Genomic DNA, 17,949 nt, shown 5'->3' with positions numbered 1-17,949 from the left:
TTTTGTTCGGCATATTAATGCATCTTTAACGCGTACACGTCACTTTGACGCGGCAAGTTTTTGCGGTTTTGTGATGTCGCGTAAGAGGTAGGTGAAGTGGGTGCAGCCCGAAAATTTTTGACCAATAGCCGAGGCCTAATGGCAAAAAGGCGTCGAATCAGAAATAACTATTTTTGTTTTGTTTGGTCAAATTATGCATAATCACGTGCACACGTCATATCAGATGGGGAGCTATCGCGGTTTTCTGACGTGTGTGAGACAGGTGAAATGGGGGTAGTCCAAAAAGTTTTTGACCAATCGCGGTCGGTTGATTGCAGAACTGGAATGGAAAAGTTTGGAATAGTTTTACGGTATAGCGCCCCAGGTCTGCGCAGTCGCAGCAGTTGCGAACACGATCGCACAGCGATGTTCTTGCTATAGCTGCAGGTTCCTGCACACAGATGAAGTAAAAATTTAGGTGGCTTCAAGAGACACAGCTGTCGTTGCCAAATGATCCTCGGTCGCGGAGGTTCTTGAGTTATATGTAGCCGCCCGCACCGCCAACGCAGGATCCACCTCGATGTGCTGCAGATATGTGGCAGATATGACCGTGGGAGCTATCTGGACGTCTGAAAGTCGTTGGATTAACGCCTGCGTCCAGGTCTGCGCAATCGCAGCAGTTGTCAACACAATCACACAGCTATGTTCTGCCTATAGCTGCAGGTTGCTGCACACGGATGAAGTAAAATTTAAGCGGCTTGAAGAGACCACAGCTGTCGTTGTCAAATTACTATTCATTACTTCATTCTTTTTCTTCATTACTATTTTTCTTGTCTTGTATCAGCGTTTTGTGTCCCATTCTTTATTTGTTTATGGCTAATAAATATTTCTTTGGGTATAATGAACTAGATTATCTATTAGTATTTTTTATGGACGCTCATTGTCAGTTGTTTCGTTTTTTTCCTTTGTTTCCTTCAGCGTTTTGTGACCCCTCCCTGCTTTCGCTGTGAAAAGGCGGCGGGCAGTATTATGTAAATAAATAAAATAAAATAACTGCTACAATAAATGACAAAGACACGGTGTTCTTTTGTTTTGCTCCAATAGCACATTATTTCTGTTGGGGCAACTATCCTTTACAAACCTGAATACTACAGCAAGTCGTTCGCAGGCTCCAGGGGTTTCTGAAATGCGGTGCTGCCGTGTGATGTCCTCTGCGACAAAGTTAAATAGCTTGTCGAAGAGCTGCGGCGTCATGCGAAAGAACTTGAAGAAAAATTCGTGGTCACCCGGACGCATCCGTTGTATCAGCAAAAAAATGGCGCATTATAACTAGACAGAAGGCCCGTTCCCTATACCCACATAAATGCGCAGGTATCAGGACCTGTACACTCTTCACTGAAACACACGCATAGCCACTAGTCATGATTAACTTTACCCCCTGCTTTGTTTATATGCTTAAATACAAACAGTGTGTTGGCAAAACAGGAGAGCCAGTCAACGTTAGATTAAACAAAAATCGTGCGCCCACTGCCAAAAAACTTCTGAAAGCAGTCGCACAGCATTTTAAGCTGCCGGGCCACAATTTAACTACATTACACTTCATATTCTACAGCCACACTTCTGAGAGGCAGAAAATATAGGAACTGGAACCTTATCCACGAGCTTTATATACGACAACCAACAGGTATAGAAATGTGTTCTTGAATCCATGTGCTATACTTATGGCACACATATAACTAACAGTCTTTAACTTTTTGTTGGGGGTGTGCTAATACCGAACAATCGATTTAGAATCCAATATCGAATCAAATGGAAAATTAAGCAGGATATAAAAAGTACCGAATAGCAGAAAATTTATTTAAAAAGCTTCATCACTATAAATTTTGTGCAAGAGGGTGCTACACGACCTCTGTATAAACAGTATGGCCTATTATTAATAATGGAGCTCCAAATTAGTATTCCAGCACTGGTTACACTTCTGTTCAAGTATATAAATTCCTAGAAAATAATTTTTATTAGTAGAATGTCAGTTCAATACAACCAAGTGCCTCTTCCCCTCTGAAGCTGGATAATTAGTGACGGTATGTTGTGCAGCATGCATGGGTTAGACAGATGGCTGCTGAAACGGCGTGAAGTATCGTCACCGCCTATCCAATATATGATCTCTGTGCCTGCGATGGCTAATCAGCCCGATCTTCACCTATGCTTTCGCACTTTCCGAAGTACACCCTGCGCTTGTCGTTCCCTCTGTTCGCGTACGTCACGTTGTCGTTTCGATCGGTGCTGTCAACCTGGGACAAGGACGCGGTGCTGTTCTGCTAATTGTGCGAGCACTGCGAGTACGCTCCTCGCATTACTATTTTAACCCTTTGTGTTTCCTATATGCGCACACGTAGAAACGCTGATAAGTAATTGGTGCCCTGACGTAGGTAAGTCCCCATTTCCAAACACTGGCTCCCAGCTCTACCACTGCAGATTGTTGGAGGTAGAGAAGTTGCAGACGTAAAGTCCTTCTTCTTTGCGCCGTTGAAAGACGGGCCGGACCCACCAACGTCGCTGCAGATGGTTTCTGCGCTCTCGCCGCCTTTGCAAGAGCAGCAGCAGCAAACGCTTCTTTCTCACGTGGTACATTGCGGCCAGAAAACGCTGGTGAAGCACGCGGATAAGCAAAAGCTCGACAGCGACGTCATGCATGGTCGCGCGCAGATGTAGTTTTGATTGTCATAAGAATGCGTAGGTACAAATGGCGTGCATTTCTCAACATAAAAACAATGTACTAGCTATAACATGGATAAATAGAAAATGCTAGCCATAATGAAATTGAGGACGAAGATTTCTCAAACCCAAAGACGACTGTTTCCGTAATCGCTGGTCTGTCAGCCCTGTGCTACGCGCAGCGAAGCGCGGATTGTTGCCTTCGTCACCGGCGTACGCACTCGGGGACGCTTGCGTGTACGCGTCGCGAGACGCGTATCCCGTGTGGTCGGGCCTTTCGAAGTGAGAGTGATGCCGATAGCTCGCCTCGCAAAAGTCGCCCGTCGTTCTGCTTTCAGATGAATGCAACTGGGGCCAACTACCTACCCGTTGACTTTTTCAGCCACGTTGAAAGTAAAAAGCTGGTACAATAAGTTTGCGTTGTTATACAGAGCTTTCTTATATTTGTACTACGTTTTCCCCAAGTACACGCGTCTACGTCACGGGTGGCTGCCCCTGTCGTCGTTATTCTGTCGATAGATGAGCCAACTCATTGAAAAACGAAAGGCGGAGGCAGGGCCACTTGTCTGCTCTTTGCAAACGAACGCCTATCTACACATCGTAAGTTATGAAAAGTTATCACAGAAAAAAGTCTACTGCATTACAATACTAAGAAAAAGACCAGGAACCGCTTACGCTCATAGAAGGTCACGTGATAGACTTCTTATGCATCTTCATGTTATTGTCACGTTAGGCGTCAAAGGTTACTTGTGATGGCTTTTGGGAAAAAACTAAATATATAAATCTGCGTTTCGTGAGACAAACAGGGCTCGTTCTAACTAACATGATAGCTAATCCTTTAGCTAAGCGGGGTTTATCTCGATTTATGTTCTGCGTGGTTGTCTGTACCTTTAAAAATGCATCGCTACCTATCTCATTGACACCCCTCTCCTGAGGTTTCGGCTGCACCATCCTAATAGACGCGTTCGGTCAAATGACGTCAGTTGGGAAAACTATCCGATTGGCTATCCAGGTCACGTCATTCATAGTTTTTCCAAATTTATTGTCACCAAATGCTGTTCCTAACACTTGGAATATTGGTTTATTTATTTCTTTAAGAAATGAAGCCACCCTCCAGGCTTGGAATGCCGCCGGACGCCGGCATAAAATACGGAGAACCCGAACAGGAATTGGCCTCCCTGGTGCAGTATTCGGCCACTACCTTCCTCAGTACTCCTTCGATCAACCTATGGCCCTTAGTCTCCAGCAGCTGCGGAGCATCTGACAAAGGCGGCGATCAGACATCCAACGCAGCAGAGGTTCTTAAGAATCTCTTGACCCGGACAGACAGCCACTGGAAACTGAACTTGGCAACGTTCACCACATGAACTCGCATTATGTGGGATATCATTGGCCTTAGTGAGGATATAACAACTGGTGAGGCTGATACAGTGCTGAATAACGGCCACGTCCTCTGCTATAAAGGACTCCTAGATAAGAAACAATACGGCGTAGGATTCTCAATCCATAAGGACATAGCGGGCAACATTGACAAATTGTACAGCATTGTCAAGAGGGATGCAGTGGTCGAAATTAGGCTATATAGGAGGCGCTTAATATATACTGAGGGGCTAGTTGATCAGCCATGATATTCAAGCAGCGCACTTACATCTGACAAGTACATGCACAGATAGAAAGCACATACACAGGCGCTGGAACTAACTACCTTTTCTTGCGTCAACGGACTTCTCAAGCTGTTCCAGTTTAAGCTGCTTGAACAACTTCATCGCTTTCTTCTTGACACTTTAAAGGGAAACGTCAGGACATTTCTGAAAGACAGAGGAGCATCTGAAGCTTTTTGAAAAAAACTTTAGTGTCAACTGACAAAGAAGGCGGCATCATGGTTTTTAAAACTTGTACAACTTGTATATCGGGACGGAGTCATTGGCAAAGATGATAACTGTCCCGCTTCCGCTTTCAGCTGGCGAAATAAAAAATTGAATGTAAAATAAACAATGCCAACCGCTGTCGTTACACGCTACCATGCAGACTGTAACAATGGCGGCAGCCGCCATGCCGATATGGAGGCGCGAGTGGAGGAAACGGAGGGCAGTGCGCGTGCGTTAAAGTGACTGGACGAGCGGGCGTGGCCCTTGCCCAATTGAAGTGACTGCTGAACAATTGCAAGCTTTATTCAAATCGAATGGCTCAACTGCACGGCACATGGCGCTGTCATATCTTGGCCAGCCGAGAGGGGAAGGGACACAGCGAACACCTTTGCCTATGCATCCACGCAGACTAAACGTCACACGCAGAAACAACGTCACATCATGGAGGAGTTTTGCGTCGATCTTCACTCTCTTTTAGCATGCGTAAGGATAATTATTATTTGGAGTCGGATATGTCGGAGTGCAAACATGCCAGAAGAATTCTCCTAAGTGAAACTGTGCAGAAGGAAGACTGCCTGTAACTTATGAATACAAACATACGAAGTTACTTCAGGCAAAAAAATGTTATTATTTACTTTCAGGTAATTCGGCTGCTGACAGCGATAATTGTCATCATAATTTATCACCTCTGAGCTGGCGAAGTGTGGTGGGGGTGTCATTACGTGTATATGTAGTCTAACAAGGCATTGCATGGAGACGGTATGTCTTATTGCATAGTAGCTGCATTAAAGCGCAAACGGCAGCTCGGTGCTGGCCAAGCGTGCTGCTCGTCTCTGAACGTGTATATCTTGCCCAAGAAGGCAATACATGGAGACACAATCTCTTATTGCATGATGCATACACTAGAGCGCAAGAGGCGCCTCTGAGCTGGTGAAGTGTGCTTCTGGTCTCTGTACTTGTATATCTTGCCTAAAAAGGTAATAGGAGACGAGATGTTTTACTGCATGGCGCATGCATTCGAGCGAAAGAGGCACCTTGGAGCTAATGAAGCGTGCTGTTGGTCTCTGTACGTATAAAGTCTAAAACGGCAATACATGGAGACGAGATATATTTTTGCATCACACGTACATCAGAGTGCAAGCGACACCTCAGAGCTTCCCAAGTTCGGTGAGGGTGTGAGTTAGTGTACATGTAGTCAAAGAATGCATTACATGGAGACTGTATGTCTTATTACATGGTAGGTGCATTAGAGCGCACAAGGCACCTAGGAGCTGGCCAAGCGTGCTGGTGGTTACTTTACGTCAATATGCAGTACATTAAAGATGCAATACATGACAGACATCCCGTCTGTCATGTATTATTGGATGTCTGGATGTCTTATTGAATGATGCGCACATTAAAGCACAACAGGCACCTCTGAGCTGACCAAAGGTGCTGGTCAGCTCAGAGGTGCATATCTAAGCCAAACATACAATACATGGAGACGGGATGCCTCATTGTATAGTACATGCATTTGCGTGCAAAAGGAATCGCGGAGTTGACCAAGCGTGCTGCTCGTTTCTGTACGTGTATATGTAATCTAAAAAGGCAATCCATGGAGACGGGATGTCGTATTGGATGATGCGTGCATTAGAGTGCAAGAGGCACCTCTGAGATGGTCAAAGGGGCGGGTGATCTCTGTACGTGCATATCTGTTCTAAATATTGTCACGTGGTGGTGACGGTGAAAAACACAGTAGCAATACTGTGAAACACAAAACTATCTTTTATTGGGCGAATCTGTGCCCACAAAAACAGGCTACACTTATAGCACAATGATAGCGGCGACCGCGGTCGGCGTTCGACGAAAATCTGATCAATGGGTCAAGCGCGTCGGCTTTTATACATCAATCGTCGACAGTGGCGTAGCCAGAAATTTCGTTCGGGGGGGGCTCACTTTGCAGCGCGGCCTGCTCCTTATAAAATTAGTCGAGGGATCTATATATATATATATATATATATATATATATATATATATATATAATGTCTGTCATTCAATAACCTTGTTTACATGTTTGTACCAGTGGCGTAGCCAGAAATTTCGTTCGGGGGGGGGCTCACTTTGCAGCGCGGCCTGCTCCTTATAAAATTAGTCGAGGGATCTATATATATATATATATATATATATAATGTCTGTCATTCAATAACCTTGTTTACATGTTTGTACATATGCAACGACCAGGGGAAAATCTCAATGACGCTTTCCTTTGTTAGAATGTACTGCGCAGGAGCAGCTGTCACCGGTTGTGCATCGCGAGTAATTGCTCCGAAATTATAGTCGCAACAGAGAGCACATATAAAAAGCAGGAGTTCTGCAACATATACAAGGGCGAGTCAAATGAAAGTGAGCCAATGCGAATATATGACAAACCGGGTACTTTATTTAAAAGTAGTCACCATGAGTATTTAGACACTTGTCCTACTAACGAGTCGCGTAATTCCCGTCTCATAAAACTCCTTGGGTTGCTGCCTCGAAAATCTGTAAATACTACACGTCATCTTCCGACACGAATCTGGTTCCTTTGAGCAGTTTCTTCAAATTTTACCAAATGTGGAAGACGCAAGGCAACAGGTCTGGGCTGCATGAGGGATGTTGCAGCGTTTCGCACTTGAAGTTTGCCAGTTTTGTATTAACCACATCAGCGACGTGGGACCGGGCAATGTCGTGAAGCAAGATGTCCCCAATGCTCAATTTTCCACGTCGTTTGCTCTTAATTGCGACACGCAGCTGATCCGATCTTTCACAATATCTGAAACAATTTAGAGTCTCTCCAGGTTTAGAAAATTCGGTCAATAGTGGCCCCTAACGATTTAAAAAGAAGTCAACGCTTTTTTGGCATAAATGACGGCCTTTGTTTTCCTTGGGAGTGGTGATTCGAATTCAAATGTTTCCACTGTAAGCTTTGCCGTAGTGTTTCAGGCTAGCAGTAGTGGCACCACGAGTCATCCCCGATCACAATTGCAGTCAAAAATTCGTCACCCTCATCTGGAGTTCTTTGACGTGCACTTAAATCTTAGTACACGTGTGTTTTCGCATTTCGCCTCCATCGAAATGCAGCCGCTGTGACCGGGATTCTATTCGCCCGACCTCGTGCTCAGCAGCCGAACGCCATAGCCACTGAGCAACCACGGCCTTTTCAATTGTGTTGGGGGTGACTGCATGGTGGCTTTGGCCCGGCCACAGTGGCGTAGCTAGGTCGTCTGGCACCCGGGGCCCATAGGTTTTTTGTCACCCCCCCCCCCCCTAGGGTGTAGCCGGCGGAAAGAGGGGTGCCTTCAGACGTATATGACACCCCCCCCCCCCTCAACTGGCCCCTTGCACCCGGGGCCCACGGCTCCCCGGCCCCCCCTGTTGCTACGCCACTGCCCGGCCATGGATCGTCTTTGTAACTTTCATGTGCTTCTTTGAACAGTTTGCTACAACGCTTCACAGTGGCCAATGACACGCAATGTTCAACGCATACGGCAGCCATACGGCGAATAATTTTTTGGGGGGAAACATCTTCATTTGTCAAAAACCTCACGACACCAAGCTGTTCAACTTTTGAAGTGTCCATTATGTCACGCAACCATGTGCAACCCCGTGTATGAGCGCATTAAAGAACATTTAACCTCACCTCTGCATGTCACTTGTAAAGCAGATGCGTATGTGCTACGCACATGCATCGAAAATAATGAACCGAACCATTATTGCGCCTGGCGGGTTGTCTCACTTTCATTTGACTCGCCTTGGGACATTAGAAATGCGAAGATACAATGGAACATACAAATGTATGTTCCAACAGCTTGATACAGGGCAAAAAATTGTCACTGGAAACAATGTTCACTGCGCATATGCGCAAAACCTCGCAACAAGGTATTTAAATATACGCATGAGTCACCAATAAATCTACGTACCTAAGAAAAAGTCACTATATATAATGCGTCAAACAAGGCAAATAAACAGGTTCCGCAACCACAGATTCACAGATCACAGCACCCCCCCTCCCTCCACTCCCGAAATGTATCGCGTGCGACGGAAGGCGGCGCGCTTCCTCCCCGCTTTTCTCCCTTGCGCACACAAGACTCGGCCACCATCGTCGGCTCACCCCCTCCCCTTTTCCCTGCACGTTTTCACTCGCACATAGAGCATGCGGCGCGCGGTCACGATGTTCTCGCCCTTGGTCGTTATATATACAGAACATGAGGGCAACGACAGAAATGCGCCTGGATTCTTTATAGAGCTGCTATCGCAATAATAAAATAGTATCCGGCAACTGAAGCGTCCCGTCGCCCATTACTTTCCGCAAGAGAAGTAACAAAATCGAACTTTCACCATGCGAAAATTCGCTGCGCCGCAACAATGTCTTCTTTGTTTTTTGTGGGCGGGGGGCGGCGAAATAGAATAACGCAAAGGAAAGCATGTTGGCTACAATCGAATGCCTACTTTGGGCACCTAGTGTGGCTGCCGAAGGAATATCGAAGAAAACGTGTGACGCTTGGTCCACAGGAAACCATACGCGTACTGCTCGGTATCCTACACCGGCGAGATAAAATTTTCCGGAGAGGTTGCGCTAAAGCGAACGCGTTGCAATCCATCGAGTCCCCGCAGTGCAGGCGGCGAGCGACTATGCATTGTTTCTTTTTCTCGTCTGCTACCCAGAAAGCGTCCAAAACTCTGCCAGGCGAAAATGCAGCCAACCAGAGAAAAACAAACGCGCATCCAAGTGCGGCCCGCGGTTATCGATGCAGCACGAGAAAAACGCATGCGCTCTGGCTGGATCGGCAGTTCGCGGGTTGCGAGAAAAAAAAAAGAAAAAGAAATGAGAAAGAGGCTCAATATATCCTCGTGAACAAAAGTCTAGGTAGAAAAATGAATAAGAACTTAGTTACAATGGTGGCTTCAGTGTCATGACATGGATGCTTTGGCGCAGGTGAAAAAAAATGTTTATATTCCTTTCTGTGACCTGACGGCACAAATGAACCACCACAACGCTTTGTCTCATCGGACCTCGCTGCGTGCTTTGTCAACTTGTCTGATAGTATGTTGATTTGGCTTGTCTCCTTGTATAGCCCGATGTACGACTTTAGAAAAGTCGATGCACCTTTGGCGTCAAATGTTTACAACAGCATTAAACCCAAGAAGTTCCGGAATTGAAAATCTAAAGCACGACTTTGAAAATGTCAATTAACATTTCGCATCAAAATGTTATGAGAACTTTATACCCACAACGTTTCAGAATTGAAATCCAAGCGCTCCGTAGATTCCGCGGCCTCCGCGAGATGCCGATGCGAGCCCACTCACCTTCAAAACGCCCTTGAAATTTTGTGCCCGGTGGGGCTCCTTGCGTTACGATATGTGACTCCCGATGCATGGGCGTTGCCCCGAAATCCAGCCCGATTTAGCAATGTTCGCGCTAAAATGTCTTTTCGAGCGTGAATTAAGGACATTCTAGACAAAATCGAGCATGAGTTCTGGCACCGGGAGTTGTTTTGGTCGGCAGCACATGACAGCACGAAAAAATTTCGGGGGGGGCTGAAGCCCCATAAGCCCCCCCCCTGGCTACGCCCCTGATCGTCGAATGTTCCAGACTAATCGCTGGGACATGCGCGCCTACCAAAAGTTCAACATTATTAGCGTCGCGCACACATGGAATCAGATTACACAATGTTCGGTCCCAGACAGTGGATGGAACCATCGATAACATTCCAGAAACTTCCCACACATGCAAGTGCGTCCTGCGCTGTGCGATAACATTTCTTAGGCCGCGAAACGTGTCGCCCGATGAAGACACGTGTCAATACCCCCTCTTAAAAAAAGCATCGACCCGATGCTGCAAACAAACGAAAGTAATAAAAAAAGCACTCATAGCAAAGAAAACAACAAAATAGGGAAGTTCATCAGCGTCCGTAAAAGGGTTTAAGACGCACCACGTGGACCACTTTAGATCGTGCGCGGCGCCGCTGTGAATGCGAGATGCCGTCTGGCACTACCTCATAGTCCAGTGCGTCAATACGTCGAATGACCTTGTAGGGTCCGAAATAGCGTCGCAGTAGTTTCTCAATCAGTCCTCGTCGGCGTATCGGGGTCAATACCCAAACACGGTCGCCAGGCTGGTACTCGACGAAGCGTCTTCGGAGGTTGTAGTGTCGGCTGTCGGTCCTCTGCTGGTTTTTGATCCGTAGGCGGGCGAGCTCTCGGGCTTCTTCGGCGTGCTCGAGATAGGTATCGACGTCAAAATTCTCCTCGTCAGTGACGTGAGGCAGCATGGCGTCGAGCGTCGTCGTCGGGTTCCTGCCGTACACTAGCTTGAACGGCGTGATCTGTGTTGTTTCTTGCACCGCCGTGTTGTAAGCGAATGTTACGTACGGCAGGACGGCATCCCAGGTCTTGTGCTCGACGTCGACGTACATTGCTAGCATGTCGGCGAGGGTCTTTTTCAGCTGCTCCGTAAGACTATTCGTCTGTGGGTGGTAGGCCGTTGTCCTCCTGTGCCTTGTCTGACTGTATTGCAGAATGGCTTGGGTGAGCTCCGGTGTAAAGGCCGTTCCTCTGTCGGTTATGAGGACTTCTGGGGCGCCATGCCGCAGCAGGATGTTTTCGACAAAGAATTCGCCACTTCGGCTGCGCTACCCTTCGGCAGTGCTTTAGTTTCAGCGAAACGGGTGAAGTAGTCCATCGCCACGACGATCCACTTCTTTCCGGTTGTTGACGTCGGAAAGGGTCCTTACAAGTCCATCCCGATCGGCTGGAATGGTCGGCAAGGGGGCTCGAGTGGCTGTAGTAATCCGGCTGGCCTTGTCGGTGGTGTCTTGCGTTACTGACAGTCTCGCCATCTTCTGACATAACGGGCGACATCGGCGGTCAGGCGCGGCCAATAATACTTTTGTTGTATCCTCGAGTGTCCGGGAAAATCCGAGGTGTCCAGCGGTCGGGTAGTCATGTAGGGCGTGCAATACTTCTGGACGCAGTCCTGACGGGAGAGCAAAAACGTAGTCGGCGCGCACTGGTGAGAAGTTCGTCTTCACGAGTAGGTTGTTTTGAAGCGAGAACTAAGAAAATCCTCGCTTAAATGCCCTAGGAAAAAACGTCGGTGCGCCCTTCCAAATACTCGACGAGCTTTTTCAACTCCTGGTCTGCTCGCTGGTGTTCAGCAAAGTCTTCCGCACTTAAAGTGCCAAGGAAGGCGTCGTCAACTTCGTCATCTTGCGGCGGCGAGTCAATGGGTGCGCGTGATAGGCAATCGGCATCAGAGTGTTTTCGTCTAGAATTATAGGTTACAGTGATATCATATTCCTCATTTTCCTGTGTCTCGGACGTTTTTCAACATCAGAGACTGTGCAAAGGGCACAACGTCATCCTCCAGGATGGGGGATAGGAATCCCAACCAAGCGTTTGACCCTGGTCGTCCACCACTAGCTGCATCGAAGACAAGGGACCGCACTGGCCCTTCCACTGTCGCCCTTGAATCTTCCGACAGCTCAACGGTTGAAGAAATGGAATCGGACAACGATTTCCCACTTGCCGTGGGTCGCCGTTTGAAGAGAAAACTCGGGAGGACATCAACAGACAGTGAATCGTTGCCCAGGCAGGACAGTGGTAAGCAATCATTCACTGTTGCTTACGTCGCTACCACAGCTACCGACGATCTGAATACTTTGAATAGGCAAAGCTTAGCGGAGTACTTTGAGCGAATTGGGCCCGGCCAAGTCAGCGAGATCAGAATTAACGCTCGGAGGAACATCCTTTCGGTGGACGTGAACAACAAGTCAATTCTGGATACGCTAAAGGCTGCCACACTACTAGGAAACATCCCAGTGCGCTTCTTCTTTGCGTATGGAAAAGGAACCTCGACTGGCGTTATCTCTGATGTGGACAAAGAAATCGCAGACAGTGACCTCTAGAAGCTTTTGAATTCCACCGCACCAATAGTGCAGATTCACCGCTTCGGTCAATCCCGGTGTATTAAAATAGTCTTTGACTCTGAAACATTACCTGAATACGTAAAAGTAGGATACGTAAGACACCATGTGCGCCCTTACGTGCCAAAACTGGTGCAGTGTCGGAAGTGTTTCAATATAGGACAGGTAAGCGCAGCTTGCAAGGGCGGCGCAACATAACATGCCAACGGTGCGGAGGGGCCCATCAAAATTATAGCTGCGATGCTACTGCCGTAAAATGTCCCAATTGCGCCGGTTCACATGAAGCGACATCAAAAGACTGCCAGAAAATCAAGGACGAAATGTCAGTGCTCCAAAAGATGGTGCGGGACAATTCCACTCACAGACAGGCTGCTACATCGATACGCCGCCGCAGACGTCGATTGTGACACAGACGACAGCAAGACAAGAGTGCTTCCCGTACAGATGGACCATCGGCCGCATGGCAAACACCTCGCTTGCCAAGTTTGCTTCTGCGATCAAGATGCGGGCCCGACGTACCTTCTTCGGCAGCAGCACGTGGAACACATGCGCTGCATAAAACGACGCCTCCGCCGACCGACTCTGACATTGACTGGCCGTCGCTCCCGCCCAAACAAACAGGCTTAAACGCGTCGGGTGATGTGTCTGCAAAGGTGGTTGAGAATGATAAGACAGAAAATTAAAATGTACGAAGTATGCTGAAACACCTGATAACTACTGCGTTCACTTCTCTGCAGACTACAGACGCCGGTTGCTAAGACCGCGCTACATGTTCTAGATGCTTTGGAACCGCTCCTCGCGGCTCTACAATAAGGCATAATGGCGCTATCCGGACTGAGATGGGTCCCGTCTGAGCGAAGTTTGCTCCAAGTGTACCAGGCACTTTTTGTGGGCTACATACGCTACAGCATGCCTGTGTTATCTAACATGGGGTCATCTTGTATACGCACGCTGGAGAGCCTTCAGGCACAAGCACTACGAATATGTCTTGGCTTGCCACGCTGCACGTCAACTAAGGCCACAATAGCGGAAGTACGGGCTTGCCCTATCGACATATACAGGTCTTGTGAACCTGTGCGAACCTATCTTCGCCTGCTAACCAGACACTCACACCATCCACTGTCAACAATTCCAAGCACCAACCTTGACTGTGCTTTTTCTAAAGCTACTGCATGTCACGCAAGCATCGTACCTGCAAGATTCCAGGCCACCGACATCCCTGTGACACCTCCATGGACATTGCCAAGACCACTAGTGAGGCTTCAGATACCCGGAATTAGGAAGAAATCTCACGTTTCCTTTATTCGCTTGAAGCAGCTCACCCTGTCCCATATATTTACATCATATAGTGGGACTGCACAAGTATATACCGATGGTTCGGTCACGCCATCTGCCACAACGGCCGCATTTGTCATCCCACAACTTGGAATTACTCAACGATTTCGATTAGACCACAAATCGACATTTACGGCTGCAGAACTTGCGGGAATACGAGAGGCTGTCCATTTTATGAGAACGCAGACACCCCATAAATGGACGATATTGTGCGATGCCAAATCAGTGCTACAGGCGCTAAAATACTTTTTAAAGAAAGGACCATACTATCTGCTCGTGCTGGAAATCGTCGAACTTTATCACAGTGCCGAGTTAAGTGGCCACGTGATTACCTTTCAATGGATGCCTAGCCATTGTGGTGTCTTTGGTAATGAACTCACTGACAGTGAGGCAAGATCGGCCTCCTCTTCCTCTGATGAAGTACGGATTGCCTACTCGCGACCTGACACCAACTCCATGATCAAGGCACTCATGCAGGACCTTACAAAGGCTTACAGAGCCCACTCTGATAATATTCACAGACGTCTACATACGATTGACCCAGACGGTAAATTCTGTTTGCCCCCGAAGCTTACTCGTAGCAAAACATCATTGCTACACAGGATTCGGCTCGGCGTTGCTTTCACCTGTCGCTACGCACACCTCATCGGCCAATCGAACAACCCTGATTGTGTACACTTCCAGATGCCCGAAACACTGCAACACGTACTGTGCGACTGCCCAGAATATATGCTGGAGCGAAGGACGTTGGACAGTTTCCTAGCCAGCGTTGGCAGACAACTACTGTCGGAGGAAGCTATCCTCGGCCCATGGCCCGACACTGCAATTTCAGTGCGTGCAACAAAAGTATTGTTGAAGTTCTTGCAGGACACCAAGCTCGACGAGCGGCTCTAGCGAGGCAACTGTATCATGTACATAAGCACTCACCACTTCTCTTATCATCATCCTCCATCCCAATACTTTCACTCCCCTTCCCTCTTACCCAGTGCAGAGTAGCAGACTAGAGCGCACTAGCTCAGGTCGACCTCTCTGTCTTTCCTATCAATAAATTCTATTCATTCATTATATTCTTGCAATCTCAGGCTCCATCGCGCCAGCCGTCCTGAAGGATCCTTTAATTTCGCTAGCCAACACAGGACGTGATGGTAGCTGACGACTTTGAATGGCCTGCAATATAGGTAAGGGCGAAATTTCGCTGTAGCCGAAACGATGGGGAGGCATTCCTTTTCGGTTGTACAATAATTACCTGCCGCTTTCGACAACGACCGGCTAGCGTAAGCTATCACGTGTTCATGTCCATCTTTTCTCTGGACTAGGACAAGGCTACTGGCGTCAGTGTGGATTTCGGTATCGGCGTGCTCGTCGAAGTGCTCAAGTACGGGCGGCGACTGCATGCGTCGTTTGAGTTCTTGAAATGCGTCAGCCTGTGGCGTGTTCCACTTAAACTCGACGTCACATTTAGTTAGCTGTGTCAGCGGCTCAGCAATGCGAGAAAAGTCCTTGACAAATCGCATGTAGTAGGCACACATCACAACAAATCTACGCACTGCCTTCTTGTCGATGGGCTGCGGGAACTTTGCGATGGCAGCTGTCTTATGCAGGTCGGGGCGGACTCCAGACTTTCTGATGACGTGGCCTAGGAACAGAAGCTCATCGTAAGCGAAGCGGAAGTTTTCTGGCTTCAGAGTGAGCCCTGATGACTTGATGTCCTCTAGTACTGTCCCAAGCCACATAAGGTGATTGTCGAAATTTTCGGCGAAGACGACGACGTCATCCAAGTAAACAAGACAGGTCTGCGACTTCAATCCTGCTAAAACCATTTCCATCACGAGCTGGAACGTTGCAGGCGCCGAGCACAGTCCGATGGCATAACCTTGAAATCGTAGAGGCCGTCTGGCGTGATGAAGGCGGTCTTTTCGCGATCCGTCTCGTCGACTTCTATTTGCCAGTAGCCAGACTTGAGATCTATTGACGAGAAGTATTTTGCTTTGCAGAGCCGATCTAATGCGTCGTCTATCCGTGGTAGGAGGTATACATCAATCTTTGTGATTTTGTTCAGTCGACGATAATCGACGCAGAAACGTAAGGTTCCGTCCTTTTTCTTCACCAAGACAACAGGGGATGCCCACGGGCTTTTCGACGGCTGAATGGTGTGGCGCAGCATTTCGTCGACTTGTTCTCATATAGCTTCACGTTGTCGCGGTGAAACTCGGTAAGGGCTCTGGCGGAGTGGTCGAGCGCACTCCTCGGTGATTATGCGATGCTTGGCGACTGGTGTTTGTCGAATCCTCGATGACGTCGAAAAGCAGCCTTTCTATCGTGGGAGCAGACTTCTAAGCTTCTGTTGCTTAATCACGGGGAGACTTGGATTAATGTCGTAGTCTTGTTCGGGAACCATGGTCGTCGGGGTAGACGCGGCGGAATCCGAGAGGACAAACGCATTACTGGTTTCCAGAATTTCCTCGATGTACGCAATCGTCGTGCCCTTGTTGATGTATTCGAACTGCTGGCTGAAGTTTGTCAGCAACACTTCAGTTTTCCCTCCATGCAGTCGAGCCATCCCTCTTGCGACGCAAATATCACTGTCTAGTAGTAGACGTTGGTCACCCTCGATGACGCCTTCTACGTAGGCAGGTGTTTTGGCGCCGACGGAAATGACAATGCTGGAGGGAGGCGGGATGCTGACTTGACTTTCGAGGAGGCTTAAGGCATGGTGACTACGAGAGCTCTCCGGCGGTATCGCTCGACCTTCCGACAGCCTTATCGACTTCGACTTCAGGTCGATGATTGCGCCGTGTTGATTCAGGAAGTCATTGCCGAGAATGACGTCTCGTGAACACTGTTGAATGATAACGAAGGTTGCACGGTAAGTCAGGTCATGAACGGTAATTCTTGCCGTGCAGATTTAAGTCAGCGTGATGAGGTGTCCTCCAGTGGTCCGAATTTGAGGGCCTTCCCATGCAGTTTTAACTGTCTTAAACTGGACGGCGACGTGTCCACTTATTACGGAGCAATCGGCCCCGGTGTCCACTAAGGCTCTAACTGCGTGGCCGTCGAGAAGCACGTTGAGGTCGGTCGTTCTTTGTCTGGCATTGCAGTTAGGTCTTGGCGTCGGATCCCGGCTGCGTCGTGTTGAACTGAAGCTAGAACATCGCGTCGTCAAGTAGTCTTTCGTCGGTGTAGTCTTGGCTTCCAGACTTCGTCGGGACGGTGGCGTGTCGTTATTATGTCGTCGAGATGGTCCCTTCGGCGTCTTCGTCGGCAGTGGAGGATCTTCGTCGGTTCGACGAACAGCAACAGTACCTCCATCGGTTGCTGCTTTTAGTTTTCCGGATATGGGCTGGCAGACCGGCCCCGTGCTGGGCCAGTGCAAGGTCGGCGCTGCGGTGACAGGTAGCGGCCTCGTAAGGCCGAACGGGACGGTCGTCGAGCGCTCCAATGAGTGACAGCGAGGTAGTCGGCGATATCGCGAGGTCGTTCGCCAAGCTGTGGTCGCGGCGCGTTAACAGCGAACCCTCACAGTCCCATTTCCCAGTAAGAGCATCGGCGGTAGACGTTACCCCGTTCTCCACAGTGGTAGCAGAGTGGGCGGTGGTCAGCAGTGCGCCAAATGTCCGTCTTCCTCGCGCAGTGGCGCTGGACGATAGGCGAGCGTGCTGGTGGCGGCGGTGGTGGACGACGGAATCGTGGCGATAAAGTTCCCTGCCGCGGTCGTGGCGGCGGGCGACGGCGGCGTAGGTCATCGCTTCTGGCTGGGGCTGCGGTGATTCTGGTTGCACTTCAGGAACTCCAAGGGATCGCTCTAGCTTATCTTTGACGATCCCAGCAATTGAGGCTACTTGAAGCTGCGACCTAGGGTGCAACTTCGGCAGGTCTTCCCGTACGACCGCTCTGATGGTCTCAGGCAGGTCGTCCGTGGCCAGTGATTGAATTCCTGCGTAATGGGTAGAGCTTCTACGGTGGCTGAATAGCTGGTTCCGCATTTCGAGTGTCTTCTCGATGCTGGTGGCCTCACGAAGGAACTCTTCTACGGTCTTCGGTGGGCTTCGTATCATTGCGCTGAAAAGTTCTTCCTTCACACCACGCATAAGAAGGCGGACTTTCTTCTCCTC

This window comes from Dermacentor albipictus, chromosome 7, assembly GCF_038994185.2.
Source record: "Dermacentor albipictus isolate Rhodes 1998 colony chromosome 7, USDA_Dalb.pri_finalv2, whole genome shotgun sequence".
NCBI lineage: Eukaryota > Metazoa > Arthropoda > Arachnida > Ixodida > Ixodidae > Dermacentor > Dermacentor albipictus.
The sequence above is the reverse complement of the archived record's forward strand: the minus strand, read 5'-3'. Positions refer to the sequence as shown.